At 37.8% G+C, this 17199-nt stretch overlaps 1 protein-coding gene across 2 annotated transcripts in view; it reads right to left on the reverse strand.

Annotated features, from left to right (window-relative positions):
* RASGEF1B (RasGEF domain family member 1B) overlaps positions 1–17199 on the reverse strand; it is a 616825-nt gene that overhangs the window by 240038 nt on the left and 359588 nt on the right. The gene's annotated exons all lie outside the window — the stretch shown is intronic.

The following is a 17199-nucleotide window of genomic DNA, read 5'->3' on the forward strand; positions in this document are numbered from 1 at the left end:
GAAGGCTGAAGTAAGGAATGTTGCATTCTTATGTATTAGAACATCATATGAAGGCAGAGGTTTTTAAACATATTTAAAACTATTTTAGCTATTTATTCTATAATCACTCATTCCTTTATTCCCTCAATTCCAGCAGGGAAAATGAAACTTTATCTCACTCCAAAATGGTTCTTAAAATTGCATTACTTTTTTTTTCCCTTAAGAACGTGGAACTTATTTAACTTGAGGGATGTATCGGTTTAAGGCCAAAAATATGTCTCACAAGTTTCCCCATGCATCCCAGGATTTGTGGTAAAGTCTACTAGGGAACTCCACCTTGGCCTCATGAACAGATAATGTGAGAATCACATAAAGGAAAAATTAGAGGTTGGAGTTCTCAGGGAAGAGAGAGACTTCAAACACAATCTTCTTAAAATATGGAATGTTTTTAAAAGACTGTGTGGGCCCATGAGCCTCCCAACTTTAACAAGTTGTCACAGACTGCCCCAATCCACAGTCCTTCCTGATAAACTCTCTTGTAATCAGAGAAGTCTATCAGGAGGCAATTTTGGCCAAAGCAAAGGAATGGCCAACAGATCTAGTTAACCTTGGTCGCAACCAGTATCAGGCTGTCCTCTCTCTCATAGAGTAACTGAGAATGCAGGTGAGAGGCAATGAGATAACGATGGGTACAGAGCTGTAAGAAATACCTATTAATTATTACTATGTAAAAAGTATAGAGGCAGGGCTGTGTGAAATACAGATTTGTAAAAGGAGTAGATAAAGCTTTTATTGTGCAAACTATGAGTCAAGCACAATATTAAGTAATTTCCATATTACAGCTTATTTGAGACTAACAATAAACGTGTGAGGTAGGTATTATATAGATGAGGAAAATCAGATGCAATGATGCTAACTACCTTGCCTAAAGTCATATAATGAAATCAAAAAGGAGGGGATGGTGATGGAAGTGGGTGGATCTTAAGCCTGTCCAACTCCCCAATTCTCAAGTGTTTTATTTGCTTCTCTTTATCTGTTTGCTGTTTTTGCTATTATTTATCGAGTCCTTACTATATATCAGGTATTATACTAAATGCTTACATGGATTATATTAGTAAACCTTCACAGCAACCCTATTACATAGGTACTGTTAATTTCAGAATGTGATAGATGATAGAACTGAGGCATAGAAAAGGTACGTTACTTACTAGAGGTCACACAGCTAGCCAGTGGTGGATCTAGGACTTGAATCCAGGCAGTTTGATTGCAGGGTCCAGACTCTATCACAACAATATCTGCCTTCTTTGCATTGTTGTGTCTGACTCCAAAATATTTTTGAGAAGATACAAGAACCTGAGACTACACCGAGCACTGGTGCTAACAACACACACATACACACACACACACACACAAGTGTGAACTGTTAACCCAATGATAGGTATAATAGGAAATCAGGAGACAGTAACTGGCTGTAGCATGAAGTAGCTAGGGAATTCTATTGCCCTCATAAAAATGATTCAATTGTGAAAATCATCTGATTCAGTAGATCTTAATATTCACTATGATTAAGATGTAACTCAATGAGTCTTATTATTTTGGATTCATAGATCAGACAATTTAGACAAGCAAAATATGGGTAGCTGTCTTAAAACTACCTCTTTTTTTGCTAAATAAGTTAAAAACAGTAATTGCTACTCTCAATATCATTTTGTAAAAAGAAACATGATATAAATTTGAATTTGTGAAAAACTACATACCCTGCAAATATTTTACACTATTGGAATGGTGAAAATGATGCCAAAGATCACACTGGCTCACAAACTCACGCTTGAGAACCATGGTTCTAGTTGCAAACAATAGCGGACATTTATTGAGCATCTACATGACAGGAGCATTGTATACATTATGCTGAATCCTTATCATAACTCTACAAAGTAGATATCATTACCCCTACTTAAGAGATTGGGAATTTGAGTTTCAGAGAATTTAATTGTCATGACCAGAGCTGCGCACCTAGTAAGGGGCTCTATCTAAACACAAATCCTTCTAACTTCAAAGATTATGTTCTTTCTCTTGCTTGTGTTGCCAATCAAAAATTTGGTACTGCAGAGAGTTACGCTCCTATACCATCAATGGGTTTATAATTTTCAAATAATTAGAACACACTGTATCCTGAATATATGGTAAACATTCTAAAAACAAAAATACATGTTGAATGTGCCACCTATTACATAGGCACTCAAATCTATACATAGACACTCAAATCTATGTATGAAGCCATGGTGTCATCACGAGAACAAGATTCTTTGTTTAGTGATCGCCAATTAGTACCACACCAACAGAAGGCCGTTTTGCTCCTGCCCAGTAGCTAGGCTGATGTCTAACACAAGCCAAGCTTCTAAGAGGAGGGGTGTTTTAGGAAATGAAGAGTCTGGGTGCATGGAAGTGCTGGAAGCATGTGGGAAGACCCAGCAGAATCCATTTAAATCTTTGACATATTCTATTTTAAAATATCCTGTTCATATACTCCAGAATATATGTATGAGATGAAAAGGAACTTAGAGCCCAGTCAAACCCACCACTACAACATTTCACAGACGGCAAAATTGAGACCCAAAGGGACTCAGTGACATCCCCAAATCACCCAGCCAGTCAGAGCAGTAAAAGGATTAGAATATGAGAATTACTCAGTCCCATGCTAGGAATACTGGCTCTTGCAGAGGGTAAGTTCTGGGAAACTTTTACTTGTTATGTAAGAAAGAAATACTGTAAAAGACAGGCTTCCTAGAGATTGGTAAGGGAACAACTGTTTAAATTACAGTACTCAGAGCACAGTCTCCAACTCCAGAAAACCACTCTTGGGAAAGAGGGTCCCTTTCAAGCCACTAACGCTGGGGTTAAATGTATAATGTTTAGGCTAGAATATATTTTTTTGCATTTGCAGTTGCTTGGAAACTGACTTTTAAGATGATATTATAAACATGAATCTTCTAATTAATATAATTTAATTACTTTTCTATGACTTAGATTTTTAGGATCTCATCATTTAATTTAATCATTTAATGAGGTTATCATTAAAAATACCAGTTAAACATCTATTAAATATGCAGAGGTTCTGCTTAATGAAGTTTGGCTAGTAATTGAGTGCATGCTCACAATAACCTGATATTTTCTCTCTAGTTTTTTAGTGAAAGCACCTACTGCAATGCTTGGCATGTAGCAGATACATAATGGATTTTGATTTCTCTCTTCCTTTTCCCTTAGGAGCACACATGCCTATTTTTGACATGGGCAGGAGCATGCATATGTGATGCATGTATATGTGCATGTGTATGTGTGTGTATCTATTGATGGAGAATTGAGGACATGACTGCTACAGAAGCCCAGGCCCCAAAGGACCTGCTTTATGGCAACCCTATCAGTGGTGGTAGTGAAATGGTAACCAGAATCCTCATCAGACACTTTACCTGTGCACTGTCAGTCCTGTTCTATAACCTGCAGTAAAACATGTCTCCCCACCCACAGACCAGCCCCAGTCCTAACCATAGCTAACTATAGAAGGACCCTGAAACCAATGTCATCGGACAAATCCCTTCTCCCTTTAAAGTAGTGATTCTTCTCTGGAGGGAAAGACCCATTAGACTCAGCTAGGGTGGTGCTTCTCAAACTTAATATGCATATACATTCCTTGAGGGTCTTGTGAAAAGGCAAATTCTGCTGTTTTAGGTCTAAGATGGGGTCTGAGATTCTGCGTTTCTAACTGGCTTCCAGGTAATGACAAATGCTGCTGGTTCATAGACCACACTGCGGGGACCGCAGGAAGGATCTAGGAAGTAACTGCAAACTCTGTATTGCTGCCCAAGGCCACCTCCTTTTACTGCAGTCATGAGTTCTTATACCAGTGGAGTGTGTTAAATCTTTCTGGTGAGTTAGAAAAGAAAATTATTTATAATGAGAAAGCTATAGAGTTGGAGTGAGAATAAAAATGGAAGCATGGGAGAGAGGGAGAAAAGGGGAGAGAAGGAGTGGGGAAGACAGAAAAGGCGAAGTGCGAGTTTTTAGGTCTTTAGAGACATTCATAGTCAGTTCTTATATGACAGCATCCATTTTGCAGTTTTCTTCACCCTAGATTATTTTTCAAATCCTCATATTACAATTTTTATAACTAAATGCATTTCTGAAATTCCATTTCTAAGTATCTGCCATACAATAGACAATTATGTAAGGTTCTCTCCCTTATGTAAGGCTCTCTCCTAGCCGCTAAGAAAATCAACAACTACTAACCTATATCAAGACAAAATTTCAACAAACTGAGATTAAAGATCTAATTGGTTTTTATTAATGATTCATAAATTGGGCAACACTTCATCCATAAAAAAGTCAGTGCTCCATTGAGCATGGCAGAACAGTTGGTTTTTATAAGGCAGCTTAAGCAGGGACAAGGAAATAGAATAATACTAAAAGCGGATTGGTTAATAGCAGGTTAGCTTCTTGTAAGGGTTAAAGCCGGCATACTCTGCCGGCTCAGGTTAACTGGGCCCTTTCCGATTGTTTGCTGTGAATCTCCTGTTTTTACAAAAAAAAACTAGTCTGTTGAAGGATTTTCCTGCTTCCTTGAAATTTCAGTTTAGTCATATGGCACTTAGCATGAGTGACTCCATTTTAGTTTGGTCTGTTGGGGTATGGCACAGGAGCTCAGTCAAAAAAAAAATGGCATCCTATAATTTTATTTAACACTTGTTCTCTGGAACAGTGGTCTCCAACCTTTTTTGGCACCAGGACCGGTTTCATGGAAGACAATTTTTCCCTGGGGGTGGGGGTGGGGAGTTGGTTTCAGGATGATTCAAATGCACTACAATTATTGCGCACTTTATTTCTACTATTATTATATTGCAATATATAATGAAATAATTATACAACTCATAGTAGGAGTCCTAAGGTTGTTTTCCTGCAACTAGATGGTCCCATCTGGAGGGGATGGGAGACAGTGACAGATCAACAGGCATCAGATTCTCATAAGGAGCACACAACCTAGATCCCTCGCATGTGCAGTTCCCAATAGGGTTCACACTCCTGTGAGAATCTAATACTGCCACTGATCTGACAGGAGACGGAGCTCAGGTTGGAATGCTGGCTCACCTGCTGCTCATCTCCTACTGTGTGACACGGTTCCTCACAGGCCAAGGACTGGTCCATGGCCTGGGGCTGAGGATCCCCACTCTAGAACATGGTGTGAACATATCTGTGTATGGGAAGGGAAAGTGAAGCATCACCTATTTCCACTTGGATTCTAGCAATAAACAAGCAACAGGTGTAAGAAAGCTTCTTACCTTTCATTCGCTCCATATGAACATAGTCTATGGAGGTTTTTAATCTGGTAAACTATGCAGCAAGGTGGAAAGAGCCAGGATTTGGAGTCCAACTCTCCTGGGTTTTCATCCTCACAATTTGTGTAGCTTTAGGGAAATTACTGAAACTCTCTCAGCCTCTATTCCTGCATCTATAAAATATGGATAATTATGTTCCATCTTATAGGTTCTAAAAAGAACTAAATGAAATAATACATGAAAGTGTCTATCATAGTGCTTAGCACTGGATAGACACTGAACTGATAGAGGCTAACACTGATATTTTCATTTTAAAAATGAAAATCATTATTTTCTTTTAAAAGTGTGATAAGTGATGACGACAAACAAAAATTATATTATCATTATAAGTTATTATTAATTACCCATTTTAAGGTTACATTTAAAAGGAAAGAGAATAAACCTTAAACACCATAATTGACAACGTGACCCACTTCAAGCCCTCAGAATCCACCTGAGGTAAGCTTCCTATAGAATGTCTTCAAACCCACCAAAACAATATTTTAATTCTAGAAGAGTTAGGGAAAATAGGAAGAAATGTTAACATTAGCAATTTTGGCTTTTACAAGTATCCTATAATTTAAGGAGAAAGATACAGTTTCCATTTAAGAGTTAAGAACGTTAATGATAAAGCCTAACTCCAACGTGAATATATAGTCACTGTAATTATTTAAATATCAATTACTATTAATTGAATACAGACAACCCTTATATCATTCCACTTAATTCCTATCCACACCATCTGAACATGACGGCTACTCACTTTTAACTTCACAGAGAATTTCTCTCACACAGAAAAGATTGACTTTTAGACCATCTGGATATCATCAGAAATGAAGATCAGAAAGAATAATGTACTGACTGAACAGACATCGAAACAGCTAGTGTGGTGGGTGACAAGAAGCCCATGTTTTTGTTTTTTAAAAAAACATTTTTGTCATTTGGCTCGTATGTATTTCACATTTCGAAATATTTTGGAACAAGCATTTAAACTGTGAGATTAAATTTCATCATTATGGAGAAAGAAGCAGTCCTAATGGAAGGTACTGCCAAATCACCCAGACAGCTGACCCCTCTTCCAACCTTGTTGTCTGTTTCAGGAGGGAAGCTCGGGTCAGAAGATTCATGTGGAGTGAGACGGCCTACAAGGCAAATGGGGAGGTAATCATGTCTGATAGATTGGAACTGCTGAGAGTTGAGTTCTATCTAGCTCTGTGAGCATCCCCGTGCTGCTTTGGGAGATTCTTTCACCTCCCAAATCTTGCTCAATCTTTTCTGCTACCAAATGTAAAGAAAAACTATTCTAGGTCCCTGATTCTTTACCAGGCAGAAATGGTTATAAGGAGGATATAATTCATGAACATTTGTAAACTACACATATAACCTGGGGCATACATTATTTCCACCCAATCTATGATACTGGTAGAGAAGGAAGCGGCATTGAAACTTGGAGCTGCCACGAAGACGGGTAGTATACGGAGACTGCAGGGCCCAGGCACCAGTTCCTGTCTTAGCAGTTAGCAAGGTAGAACCAACAAATGCAGTCCCAGGCTGTAAGAAAGGAAAGGCTGAAGCCTAATGCGGAACTGCTCCAGTAGGGTCACATTACATTACACACATTCTGTTATGGAAACCACGCCTTTTGGAGCAAGGTCAAAAGCAAATTATAGCATGTCTGGGAAATGTCAGGCCTCGGAGTTTTCCAAGATTTTCCCTCCCTTCTTCCTCATATTTATATTGCAGTCTGTGGCTGCCTCAAAACCCCAGCTTTCTTGAAGAGGGGAAAGAAGAAAACCTACACCCAATCATTAGTAAGTAAAACAAATATTCAAGTGCATATGCAGTTAATTAGGTTTCTTCATCAAGGTCTTTCACATGGGGACCTCACTCTGAGGCAGTTTGAAGATGCTGTATGAAGAGTTCGATGGGTGAAAATAGATCAAGATTAATTGATGGTCATCATATGTACAGTAGTGTACACTACTGTCTTGCTATTTGTGGAAGACTGGTTCCAAGACCCCTCTCAGATACCAAAGCCCATGGATGCTCAAGTCCATTATATAAAATGGCATAGCATTTGCATATAACCTATGCACATCTTTCCATATACTTTATTAATTAATTAATTTATTGATTGATTGATTGATTGATTGATTGAAACAGAGCTTTGCTCTGTCACCCAGGCTGGAGTGCAGTGGTACAATCTCGGCTCACTGCAACCTCTTCCTCTCAGGTTCAAGCGATTCTCGTACCTCAGCCCCCTGAGCAGCTGGGATTACAGATGTGCACCACCACACCCAGCTAATTTTTGTATTTTTACTAGAGATAGGGTTTTGCCATGTTGGCCAGGCTGGTCTCAAACTTTGGGCCTCATATCATCCTCCCGCCTCAGCCTCCCAAAGGGCTAGGATTACAGAAGTGAGCCACCGTGTCTGGCCCTTCCACACACTAAATTTAAATCATCTCTAGATTACTGATAATGCCTTATACAATGTCTATAAATCACTTCATTTTTGTGGATTCAATACAGTAGATGGCACATGGCAAATTCAAGCTTTGCTCTTTGGAACTTTGTGGAATTTTTTTTCAAACATTTTCAATCTGCCATTGGTTGACTTGATGGGTAAAGAACATATGAATGTGGAGGGCTGACTGTATCTTTTTGATAAGCAGACCACAATAAGGGTACAGAGTGACAGGAAGCTAATGGTTATGACAGTTGCTCTCAACCTTGCTTGTCTTTCACCTTTTTAGCTCAGAAAGTCTGGGATCGGGCCTTGGCACAAACATATTTATTTTAAATCTCCACAGAATTGAGTTACAGATTTGAGCACTTGGCTGCAGAATCAAACCAACATCTGTTCAATCACTAATTATGACAATCTCTGTCACTCGACTGTTCCCCCATAAGATGCACAAGTTGCTTTATCTCTCTAAAATATGTTTAATATTATACTTGCATTGAACAGTTATTGCAGAGATTAAGTAAATAAGCTTAGAGCTGGCACATCATATGCATTAAATAAACTATTACCTACCTCTCATTACTTATCATTACTACTTTTCTTATGACTAAATTCGATGCAGTTAAATTCTTCTAGAAGGTTGTCAAAGGACAGTATCACTGTTCTACAGTATTTGGGTTATATCAAGACTTTACTCTGCGTTCTTCCTTGAGTAAATAAGTCCTGTCCCACACGTAACCAATAGTGAGCTACTCTATAAGAGGTTTCTGAACTTTGCACGTGGAATCTGGTTTACAATAAGTGAAATTGCCAAGTCACAGGGAATGCATATCTTACATTTTGACATATGTTGCCAAACTGCCTTCCAAAAAATTGTACCAATAACAAACACATGCATTTTTCAACTGAGCACCTATTATGTTCTGGGAACTGTGCTATATCTCATTTTATTCTCAATACAATTGTACCCAATAGATTTTATCTTCTTCTACTATATGATAAAATGAAGCTCAGGTGTGTCCAATCATGTACTGAACTCATACTGGCAGTAAGTGATAGAGAAGAATTTGAACCAGATGCTTTCCAACTGCACGGTGGAAAAAATATAACCCAGGATAAAAATTAATTTGGGGTGTTGAAATATGCCTACAAATCTATCAGATTTATAACTGAACGATGCTAATCTGTGCATTTGTTTAGTTGTCTGTAAAATGAGAAAGTTCAACTTAAGTAGCGTATAAGGTTTCTTCTAATTCAATGAGTCTGAGTTTGGAAGTACCGTTCGGCACCAGTCCTGAGGAAGGAAAGAATGTCTATATATAAGTATTTTTAGATCATGATTGTGTTAGTTGTTCTCCGTGTTTACTAAGGATCAAGCAAAAGAAAGAAATCCTACATAAATCCCAAAGGTTTTAGTTGACTTGAAAGAGGATCACCTAGGGATTATCTGACTGTCTCAGTGATAAAACCCAGATATATTAATGGGTTCTCTGTCCTTAAACATCTCCAGCAAGGAAACAGACCATTAACAGTCATGTGTGGTTTGGGTATAAATATGTCTGAAGCTCAAAGCTTAACCAAATGATCTTTTGAGGTCCTTTTAGCATTATTTCTATGACTCCTACCATGCTAGAAATTCAGGCTTATTTCAAGGTTATGGCTGACACTGTGACCTTACTGACAAAGGCATGAAAAAATTGTAATTCTGTATTCCCCAAAGTTAACATCATTTTGCCTGTTATCAGTTCCTATACCTGTAAAGATTAGGCACTAAGCTGACAACTTTAAAATGCTGGTTCTTCTTAAAAACGTGGTTCACTAGTCCTCATCCCTGAGAGATTTTAATTCACTAAATGTTTGATGGGAGCAGGAATCTGCACTTGTACTAAAAACCCCAGGAGATTCTAAATGAAGTGATTCCTGTGCACTACTATAAGGAACCAATATTGCACACGGCTGATGCAGCAGAGGTGAGAAAGAGGCATCATCTCTCATCTTGCAGATGCTCAATATATAAAGATGACAAGTCATTACGAGGTTAGAATAGGTAGTCTGGAAAAGGAGTTCCTTTGGGTATATTTTTCTGCTGCACGTCATTACTGAGCTATCAAAGACCATATACATTGTATTTTATTGTTGCTTTTGCTTAAATTATATTGTGAAGTTAAGCTTTATTTATTGATAACAAAATAAATCAAGAAAAATGGTATAAATAAGTATCAGCATGAAACCTTTATAGTCTCTTTTGAGGGGCTTGCCATCCTTAGTTTCACAAACAACATACAATTTCCTTCAATGACTTCACTATTTTAAAATGGCATTTTACCATTTCTCAAGAGATAAAACTTGTCCACTGTTTCTTTTGGAGATATGTGAACAACTTAATCCTATCCTATAGAAATACATGATTCAGTCAATAATATTTATTGATCACTTAGTAATAGACATATATAAGTAAACAAAATAGACAAAACCACTGCTCCCATAAAGCTTACAGACTACTAGGGAAAGTAATCATTAAATGTAAAATGTGAAGTATGAACAATATTATAAATACAAGTAGATGATGCTATGAGACGATACAGTGGAGAAACCCAACTATTCAATGCATGAACTCATGAGATCATGTTTTCCTGAAGAAATATGTTAAACCTGAGACTTGAAGAATTAGAAGGAGTTTGCTAGGAAAGAGAAGGTAAATAGAAAAGCATGTGAAAAAAGACATACGCATTCAAAGACCAGAAAGGAGGTCTGTGTGGCTAAAGCATGAAACCATCAAGGCAGAGAAGCAAAAGAGAAAAAGGTCATTTTTAAGGCTCAGTTAAGGATTACAGACTTTATCTCAAATTCAATGTGAAACCATTAAAGCGTTTTAAGCAGAAACAAAATAGATCTGATTTGTTGTTTTAGAAGATTACTTCTAGCTGCAACACACTGGTAGAATGGTAAAAGGGCAGAAAGAGATGCTAGGAGATCAGGTGAAAGGCTCCTGAAGTGATCCAGGTGGGCGATATTGGTGGACCCAAGTATGATAGTGGCAATGGGATGGAGAGAAGCAGGTGGATTCACACAATATTTAGGAGATAGAATTGGCAGGAATTTTTGGATAGATTGGGTGTGAGGAAAATAAAGAGTAAAGAATACTCAGGCTTGAGTGTTGCTCACTAGCCTGAGCAACTGTGTACCATTTCCTGAGATAGGTGAAGACAGAATAGGAAAAGGTGGTGACAAAGGGATAATGGATTTAGACAAACGACTTTCTAATGTCAATTCAGGAATATGAGAAATGTAGTTAATTGGTAAGTAGCCCTATGAGAATCAAGCAAAAGAATATCCACCCCTCTTATTCAGTTCACACCAATCATTATCATCTCTAAAATACCATTTAAGATGAAGCTCTTGATGTAGCATCCAATAAATGCAAGGTCTCACAGCAATTTCCTGTCCAAGCTTTGACTTCCACAGAATTCTGAGCTTTAAAAACCAACAACTTTCTAAGCTAAGCCATACATTAAGTCAAGTAGTTTAAGGAGCATGTCTATAATATTTGATCTGCTTTTTTATTCCATCTATGATGAACTCTTTCAGAGATGCCAAGATTGAATTAATTGACCACTGTATATTCATCATTAATATATCTTAAAAGGAAACAATATTGGAGGTCCATTTACTATTGGGGGTCTCTTTGAATATAAATAGTTCTGCACTTACTGTACAAATATTCATTGAATTTTTCAAATAAATTTTCTTAATAATCCATACTGTAATCCAGTAGGATTTAGAGTTAAACTGGGTCAGAAAATTTCTAATAATATATGCTATGCACTGAGCTCCTATTTAGGGCTATGTATTTAATTTCATGTCTTTCAACAGCCCTAGAGATCATCTGATGATTGTGAAAAGTGGAGTTCGGTAAGGCTGAGTTGGCCAAGGTCACGTGGTTAGCAGGTGTTGGAGCTGGAATTCATACCCAGGGCTACCTGGCACCTGTGCTCTTCCCACTTCTCAGAGCTGCCTCTTGTGAATTCAACCAACCAATAAAGTCAGATGATATTTTCAGGTTTTCAGAAAAAGCTTAGGATTCTTCCCAAACCTGCAATTGGGAAACAGCTTAAGACTCTCAATCCTCTTTATTAGAAGCATAGTTGACATCCAGTAACCCCTTATTACACATCATTCATTTTTCTCAATGAACAATTGAGACATTGGTTTTAATGATAATGCATGTGAAAAGAATACCCTTGATTTATTTCAACCTAATTGATGAAGAGTGTGTGCAGCAACATACCATTAAAAATGATACTTAAATTGCCCCAAATTGGAAACAACCCAGTTGTTCATCAACAGTAGAAGAAAGAAGTTGTGGAATATTTAAGCAATTGACTACTCTATGGCAATGAGAATGAACTTAGTATGACTGCAGACAACAAAATGGATGAATCTCACAAACATAATGCTCAGTGAAAGAAGAGAGATAAAAACCACCATCTATAGTGTAATTCCATGTACCTAAAGTAAAAAAACAGGCAAAACTAATCTATGCTGCTAGAATGCAGGCTAGTGGTTACCTATGAGAGGGCAGTGACTGGAAGTGGGGACACAGGATGAAAGGGTTCTGGGTGCTTGTAATGCTCTGCGCTGGCTGGTACATAGGAGTGTTCACTTTGTGAATATGTATCAGTCCTTATATTTACGATGTGTGTACTTTTCTGTATTACTTTAATATAGTTCAATAAAAATTCAATAAAAGATAACACTGAGATCTTATTTAGAGCACTCTAATGAATAAAAATACCAAAAGTTCCCTATGTTTAATCTCTGACTTAAAATTTATAATAGATATATAATTAAAAGGATTCACAAAAGCACAGATAAAAAAATTTAAAAACACAAAATGCTGATAACAAGTTGTTAAAAATACTTTTCATAAAAGGTTATCATGGCATTTAAAAGACTCCAAGTGAAGGATAAGACCACAGAAGACTTCAGCCCTATGGAATACTGAATGACACTTCCCATGGCGATCATAGATAAATTACTAAATTCTTCAGTTTCAGTGAAACCATATCTAAGAGCAGGATGGATAATTCCTACCTTCCTCATAGGGTGTTGTGCTGCTTAATTAATGTTTGTAATGCACTTTCTGTTCCCTGGGTGAAAGGTACCACTAAAGAGCAAAGTATAATTATGTTTTAATTGCAGGTCTAATTTTGAAGACGCCAATAAAATGTGCCTATGAATAATAATTTAATCTGATCACTCCATTAGAACTACAGCCATGATTTCTGTCTTCTGCCTGAAAATATCACCTGCTATACTTGAAAAATGGCTTTTTGTTCATTTGCTTTTTAAGTCTTTCTTTCTTGGCTTCTCTATCTGTAAAATGGGGTAACATGCTTTCTGTTATCTACAAGTATTTCTTCATTCTTTGCAAAACGCTTCAGGGATCCTTAGATGAAAAGAAGGCACGTACTGGTACAAGAAGAAATGAAGCCTCCAGCCACCTGGGGAGAATGGAATTGCTTTTCTCTGGGGGAAAATAAAGCACCAGCTGTCCTGAATAAAGGCCGCTGAAGGGATGGCCCTATAGAAGTCAAGGCTTAGAACAGCCAAGCTCCTAGAATGAGGACTTTTGGAAGACAGTTTGTTGGCACTCGGGCGTTACATTTTATTTTCTCAAAGAGACAGTTGATTCTACTCTCTTTTGTTGAGGCCACCTTTATTTCTGCTCTCAATCCAGACAGTTTACACTTACACAAAACCAGTCATTAGAAATCCACCAGTAAGTACAGTTCAGAGTATGACCCTTTATGTATTATGAGATGACCAGCCAAATGAGCTGGGATCTTGCTTTTCTAAGCCATGAGCCTGGGTCTTTCATGGATCTTGACTTGGAGAGAGCAAATAATTATGCCACTATGGATTCCATATTTTAGAAGAGAAGGCATTTGTAAGGAAGAATCCTTACAATATCCAACGATATTTTTTGTTTCTCCTGTTTAACAGGCTAAGTAAAACATAAAAAGACCTGCATAAAGGTTTTGCATTCCTTGATGAAAATTTTTAAAAACTTCAAATCATACATTAACTAACAATATAGAGCTTTTTAGAAAAGCTTTATATTTATTTCCCCCAACATGTGGACTTTAGTAATGTGTTTTTTTGTTGTTGTTGTTATGTGTGGGTTTTTTCTTTTTTTTTTTTTTTGAGACAGTCTTACTGTGTCATGCAGGAGTGCAGTGGTATGATCTTGGCTCACTGCAACCTCTGCCTCCCGGGTTCAAGTGATTCTTGTTTCTCAGCCCCTCTAGTAGCTAGAATTACAGGTATGCACCACCACACCCGGCTAACTTTTGCATTTCTAGTAGAGATGGGGTTTCTCCATGTTGGCCAGACTAGTTTCAAACTTCTGGCCTCAAGTGACCCACCAACCTAGGCTTCCCACAGTGCTGGGATTATAGGCGTGAGCCACCACACCCAGCCTGTCTTCTATTTAATTAATATATAGAAATATTTCTTATCATCCCTCTTTGATAAAAGTAAATAAATGTCCAGTCAGACCAGACAACTCCCAGCTGCAGGTCACATTTTGGGGCAATACAAACCTGGAAATATCTGCATAAAAAATTTTTAATACATAACCTCCCTTTCTCCACAAAGACAAATCATATGGAGGTACTTTAAAAATAAAAAGCAGTGTATGTCTTGTTAATAATAGATGTGACTTTTCAGTAGCTAAAACTCCCCTGAAAGACTAAAATGTCTGTTTGAATACCTTTGAGCAACCATTAAAATCTTTCATGGAAGAATACTGATGCATTCCCTTAGGAAAATACAAACCAGTCAAGTATGCTGAGTTAGTGATGTATCTAGAATATATATAAAAAAAGAGATGTATTATGTCATATATATATGTCACACACACACACACATATTCTATCTCTCTCTCTCTCTCTCTCTCTAGCTCTCTCTCTCTCTCTCTTCTGTTGGCTCTATTCTCTGGAGAACCCTAATACAGCTAACATAAACAGCCAAGTCAACACGAGCCCAATTCAAGGTAGACTGATTCAAATTCCTTCTACAGGACCAATAAATTAAGAGAGATTCTAGAAGTTTATATTGTAGTCCTTAGAGCCATCTACCAAACATTTCCAACTATGACATCTAGGCATGATTTAATTATAAGAAGTATAATCTTTGTAGTTAGGCATGGTCATGTGACTTGCTTTGTCCAACAAAATGTGAGCAGAAATAATGTATGTTATTTCCGAGCACAAGTTTGAAAAGCCAGTGAGCAGTGTGCCATGGCTGTCTTTCCCCATACTACAGCTACTGGCGATGTTCCAGGTGGCATCTGCTTTGTCGGCAGAAGTGCTGGAGTGATAATGCCATGAAGCAGAGCTCCTGGCTCACGTACAATGGACAAGCACATAGTTTAAGGAAGAAATAAAACCCACTGCCTTAAGACACTGAGATTTGGGGTCTGTTATGAAAACCATTGCATAACCAAGCCTCTCTGACTGATACAGATTTTTACCAGGGTAAAGACCTCCTTAGAACTTCTGGGAGGATGACAGAGGGTGCATGTTATTCTTATAATTTCACCCTCCCCTCAGTCTCACACAGCCTGGTCCTGGGCTGTGAAATCCATTTCCTTTGTACTCTGTGATGCCTAGAGAGACTCTCAGCACTACTCTCCCAAGTCCCCAGCAAGGTCACCACTTCAAAGGACTACCAGCCCAGGCAGGTGACCTAAATGAATAAGCAGACCATTGCTTGCATATCAAACATTTCTTAACTTCTCATCTCTTCCTCAAGAAAATACTTTTCTTGAAACACTAGGTCCTTGTGACCTGGCATTCTCTTCTATTCAAAGGAACAGTACAGGTGTGATGATGAATTGTAACCACAACTCTATACCAGTGTTGGGGAAATAACAGGGACCAAGGGCAGCTACAACCCCCTTCTGGTATCTGGTGTCCATACTGGAATGAATACCAAATGTTTTCACATTTTTTAGAAGCCAAAATTCTAGATTTTTATACTAAGTCTTCCAGTTTTCTTAAAACACTATCCATGCCAAAGAAAACACAAGTAGGCTGAATTCATTGCTCAGACCCACTGTCTGCATTCCACAGGCATCTGCTGGTGAACCTTGTTTTATGCCTTTGTGGGGACAACGACTGTCATCCACTTTCAAGAAGCTCTAGATGGTTGAGCCAAAATCCAGGCCAGAACAAAGCTCAAAGCTGAGGAAAAAGTGTCAATGCCCCTCTTCTTTTGGAAGAAATGTCCTTACGTTGCTAGCAAAAGTTATGCTGCCCAAGCCCAAGTCCAAGTCAATACCCTGACTTGACCTGTCTATTAGTCTCACTGGTTCACCAGCTCTTGAACTCACTCTGTCTCTCTTTTTTCAGATTATTAAAGTAATTTATACCCACAACTGAAAATACAGAAAAGTGTTAATAAGAGAACAAAGGGCACTCATATAAGTCCATGACCCAAAGACAATTAATGTTGCCATATTACTATAATCCTTCTAGTAATAAATAACACTTGAAATATATTTATGTTTAGAACTCTGAATTTTTACCAGTTCTGTATTCTGATATTTTTATTACTGTTGACAAAAAGAGTCAAACTCTGTAAAATATTTGAAGAGATTTATTCTAAGCCAAATATGAATGACCAATGGCCTATGACACAGCCCTTAGGAGATCCTGAGAACATGTGCCCAAGGTGATTTGGGCATAGCCTAGTTTTATACATTTTAGGAGACATGAGACATCAATCAAATACAAGTTAAGATTTACATTGGTTTGATCTGGAAGGGCAGGACAACTCAAAGGAGCAGAGCTCTGGTTCATAGGTAGGTTTAAACATTTTCTGATTGGCAATTGGTTGAAACAGTTATTATCAATAGAAAGGACTGTCTGGGTTACAATAAAGCGTTGTAGAGACCTAGGTTTTATCATGCAGATGAAGCCTTCACGTAGCAGACTTCAGAGAGAATAGCTTGTAAATGTTTCTTATCAGACTCAATATCTGTGTTGATGTTAATGCTGGTTGGATTTTCCTGAGTTCCAAAAGGGAGGAAGGTATAATGAGGAATGTTCACCCCTCCTTATATTAAGGCCTGAACAAGTTTTTCAGGTTAATTTTGGAATGCCCTTGGCTGAGAGGAGGGGTCTACTCAAATGGTTGGAGGGGCCTTAAAATTTTATTTGTGGTTTACATTACCATCTTTTTTTCACTTCTTCATGGACCGGTCAAGTTTTAGATTTGACCTTTTTTTCAGTTTCCAGAAAGAGAAATCCGTTCTTAGAATGTTTCTTCTCAAAGTGCTTTACTAAATCTTGTAGTAATCCTATAGCAGGGCTTATTCCAAA

The sequence above is a fragment of the Pongo pygmaeus genome, chromosome 3 (genome assembly GCF_028885625.2).
Source record: "Pongo pygmaeus isolate AG05252 chromosome 3, NHGRI_mPonPyg2-v2.0_pri, whole genome shotgun sequence".
Taxonomy (NCBI): domain Eukaryota; kingdom Metazoa; phylum Chordata; class Mammalia; order Primates; family Hominidae; genus Pongo; species Pongo pygmaeus.